We start from the raw sequence: 4,941 nt of genomic DNA, 5'->3' as shown, positions 1-4,941 counted from the left end.
CTCTTCTGACTCAATGCATATTTTATGCAATGTATTTTTGGCTGCTTAGGCTCTTTTTTGGAGTTGTTCATTTTCCAGGATAAATACTGATGGTAGCATTTCACTTCTGCATATGAAATAAAAGGCTTCAGTGCTATGAATTTCAGAGTTAATTAACAGTGAGTAAGTCTGAAAATTAAAGTGAATTTCATGGTGACAACTCTGTGGAAAGCAATAAGATCCAGGGGTGGGTCATGGACCCGACTTGTGACTGACCAAACATAAGTCTTTAAATGATGTGACTATGCTGATGTTCAGTGATAACAAAATACACAGTGAGATACTGTGAAAAACAAAACAAGTATTTCCATAGGTGTTTAAGCATCTCCTAGATCATACTTTTAACTGGCAGAAACAAGGACAAAATAAACAACTTCCACTAACTGAAACTGAATGATTGTAAAATGACAAAATTCTCTTCTTCTTTGAAATAAAAAAGGGAAACATTATTTTATGAGATTGCGCTTCAAAAAGACCATCCAAACCTTTTTCTGAGGCCACTTATTTTTAAGCAATGATGCCTTGCCTTTTCAGGAGTTTAAACTTACTTGGTAGTGGAGACTAGTGATATTTTCAAACAAACCAATAAACCACAGACCTTTTAGAACAAAGGAAGAAGCTTTTAGCCTTTTGTGCCTGCTGGGAAACCAAAACAAAAACTTCCACAAGGGAAAACTGACTACAAATACAGATCTGAACTTGTTATAAAATAAACTATCAGGTTTAAATTTTTAATAGAATAGTCTGCAAAAAACTTTTTGTTTCTTACAAGGAAATTAGGCAATGAGTAGTAGACTAGAAAATAAATCTAGGTTTCCACGTGACAATACCTTTACTTTAAATCTGAATGGAAATTAAAAAATTAAAGTTCTCTTAGCTCATTTTTCCTTCATCATGATTAAAGTACAGTACTTTCTTTAATGTTTAAACATTTATCTGCCTCCCTACAGTGTTATTTCACCATTTTGCAAAATACAGTGTTTCTAAAATACATTAAATTTTAAAGGTGACTTCAGAATTGAATGTTTTTTAAGCACACTGTTGTCAGTACTAACAATCGTTTAAAAGATCTAGTAAAATGGGAAAACTTAAAAAGAATTACACGTACAAAACAAGAAAAGGTGTCTGTTTCCATTCAAAAGCAAGTTTACACAGAAAGCAAATAGAATTATTTAATTTCTCTAGATTTAATAGCAGTGCATAGAAAAGTCACAAAAGCATTAACATGGACATGTTTTTGAAGAAAGGTGTTTTATACATAGCCAGAGAGATACGTGAAATTTCTTTTGACCTAAAAGGAAAAAGGAAAAATCAAAGACAATGAATATGTTGAAAGTTTACAACCAGATTTAAAGATATTACCTATTCAGCAAGCAGTGACAACATAATCAGGAAAAATATATTTGTTTTTGACAACTATTTTATTTATGATTTAGTAACTTTTATTACCACCTGCAGTTCTCTCTTTCTGAATGTGTTACATACCTTTCCCATTTGTCGAAATTAATATTTTGAAACATACTGCCAGGCTAAAATATATTAATATTTTTCTTATGATTTCACATTCAACTATTCTTTAAGTTTGAAACTAATTACTTAATTGCCAAGTGAGCCAAGAATAAATACCAGTTTCAAAACAGCTAGTAGAGGTTGCTAAAGGAAAACTGTTGAACAGAGTGTAAGACACTGAATTAACTACCTGTTCTTTGACTGAGAGATAAAGCAGCATGCAGAGAAGTTAAACTGTTGGGTTTTTTCCCTGCATAAAAACTTAACATTAATGTCTTTGGGTATTTTCTTCTGAGTGTTTTCTAAGGGTTTATATCTATTTCCTTTTGTTATTATTTAGTTTAGGAAGATTATTGATAATCTCAAGGCATTTTTTTTTTTCAGTTAGAAAGCATTAGAAATCTAAGATAATTATTTCACTTTTCCCACCTTCTAGCTGTGTTTAACTGGACTTTTAATTTTATCTTCATAAGCAGAACCACGACTGAAGCCAAGCTTATGTAATGACTTATCTGTCACAGCCACAAGAACAGCACTGGAGAGTGCAAGTAACTTTATGTAAAACCTTGTGCTTTCAGACTGAAGGGGGTTTTTAAATTAATTTCTTATGGCAGCAAAGATCTACATGTATTTACTTTCTTATCAAGCATAGAAAGTAGAACTGAAACTTGTTCGTCTAAAAAGTAATCTGTGCTGCATTGAAATAAATTAACATTAAACACATTCTTCTCTCATCTTCGTCTCTTGATGGCTGTTTGCTTGCAATGACTGGATGCAGAGGGGAGTAGGTTTTGTAATTATTATGCAGGAAGGGTCATCTCAAATTTGTGGAGAGAAATTCTTCTTAGGGCTATGGGAGATTTCATTCAGTACAGCAAGAGTTCTGCTGTGGTTTTAAAATGTGCATCAGGAGAGTGGCTGTAGTGGACAAAAGGTCTTTGTGGTAACTTGTGTTTATGAGATGCCAGTAGTAGTTGGATCTTTGATTTTCTGTTCTAGATAGCTCTACTAGCACAACAAAACTTGACTCTTATATACATAGAGTTGTGTAAAATAAAGTCTTAATTTGTATTTCCACTTAATATTAAAAAAGTTGCAAGCCTATACCAAGCATTATTATATATATTTATAGAAGAGGCCTGTTACTCCAACTGAACATCTGCTTTCCAAATAAATATTTTAAAAATTTGAATTTTAAATGTCTTGAACTTGGTGTGTCTGCAACAGAAGTAGTTTCTGCAGCAATGTATGAAGTTAACGGCCACTCTCCCAACCACCCTTCATACACTCTTTTTCCTTCATTTTTTTCTTATAAACAAATTTTGGGATTTTGGTGCCACATCCCATCACCCAGTAGGTGGGATACGACGACACAGATGAACTTCCCGAAACCCCATGTGCCTTACTTCTGAGGAGCCCTATGATAACCCAAAAGCAATCATCCCTATATTAAAAATCCACTCATATTTTCACATGAATTAACTGCTTTATTAATCCTCATACATTTTTGATGCACGCTTTTTAAACTGCATGTCAGGCTCATTCCTTCTTTTTTAATGTCTTTTCTATTAAAAAAGGGATACTGGATGTATCTTTTTTAGATTTCATAAGAGCTAGTCCCTATTTCAATTCACAGATATTGATGGGCAAAGGCATTTGTAGCTACCTCCATGTAGGTACTGTACTGCAGAAACTCAAATTAAATCTTTACTATAAAACCACTTAAATGCTCATTATCACCAGTAAGCATGAAAAGGCTATGCGTCAAAACTTACTAGATGCCCTCTTAGAAAAGTAGTCGTCTCTTAGACCCTAAACACATGCCAGAATTATAGCACTGTTTATTAAACAGAGGAGAATTGATGGAAAATTATCACATTAGATTACTGTAATTATTTTAAGGGGAAGTTTTAGTATCCAACTGTAATATTTTAAGCTTAGTGCTGTCTGCTGCTGGGTAACGAATAACAGCATTTTACTGGTTACCCAAATACAGTGCATTTCAGATCTTTTTGGAAGTTCTCTCATGACTGATTTAAAGAGGAATTTTTTTGTTTTAGCTGTAGCATATACTATACTTCCTTCTATCTGCACTGTAGAAAGTATTCAGCCATGACCTGTCAGTGTAGTCACAGACTGATTACAAATTGCAATTTAAATGATTAAAGGAAAATAAAACATAAGTTCTAATTAAAGAACAGACAATAATAAGTTTTTTCTTCCTCTTATTTATACTTTTTATTTTTCTAGGAACAGCTGAACATTCTAAAACAGGTGCCACTGTCAGACTTCAGCCAATAGCATTATGCAGAATCCTAAAAAGGAAGTTATGTGAGCAGAGAATATGGGAATAATTTCCTCAAGCCAATTACTTTCATTGTTTTCTTCCTCTATGAAGCATATGGACCTAAGAATTATTGCAGGACACATAACTGATAGAATCCTGTACTACATTCTATAGAGTCATGAATTAATGGCAAATCACTGATCTTTGGATTTCTTATTCTTCTATTTTTATTTTAAGAAGCTTATGGATTTATTTGTATACCTGGTAACCTGATGAGATATAAAAAGTGCAGACATAAAAAGCACACAATTCTAAAGTGATCTTCTGTACACTAGATTTAGACAAGCCCATGGAATCACAGTGCACTGTACCTTGTATTTTCTGCAAATACATTTTTAGAGAGATTTAAAGCCATTTTCATTTTGGTTTAATATGATTATTTCAAATTTTACCTCTGAAATGTTTTCTTGAGCCCAGCCTTTCATATTTTTCCCAGCAATTCCTTTTCTGATCTGCTGCACATTTATATCCATGTCTGTAAATCAAGCAGGCACCATGATAATAATTTCCTATTTCTTAGTATTCATGTTCAGATTTTATTCTATTTAACTCATTTTCATACCTCTGTCAAAAGTGATCTAGTTAGTGATTTCTTTGCCCCATTTCTTTTGTCTTTCATAAAAGGAATTTTGCTATTACCTGGGGAAGAAGAGGTTTCCCAAAGTTCCTCTCCAGCTCTGAGGTCTACTTCATTGCTACCTTGGTCCTGCTGCAATACAGTGTTTGAACTTATTTTTGCACATCAAAGGAGTGGAGAGGAGAAGACTCATTGTAGCTACATGTTACAAAGTTTAAGTCGAGGCTGTCGTTTCTTTGGACATGTTCTTTCTGTATAATTTTTTAAAAGACATAGAAGAATGCATTAATGCTCAGCCCTAAAGGAGCAGTTGTGCAGGACAGTACTCCATTCGCTAACAAGACTACAAAACATGGCCAACTTAAATTGCGAATGGAAATGTTGTTTTTCTACCTGAAGGTGAATTTTGGGTTACAGATTCCTTCTCAATGCAGAGCTGGGTTTCTAGGCTTGAAGACAAAGATGTTTA

This window comes from Leptosomus discolor, chromosome 9 (genome assembly GCF_034619465.1).
Source record: "Leptosomus discolor isolate bLepDis1 chromosome 9, bLepDis1.hap2, whole genome shotgun sequence".
Taxonomy (NCBI): domain Eukaryota; kingdom Metazoa; phylum Chordata; class Aves; order Leptosomiformes; family Leptosomidae; genus Leptosomus; species Leptosomus discolor.
This window is presented reverse-complemented; position numbering follows the sequence as displayed.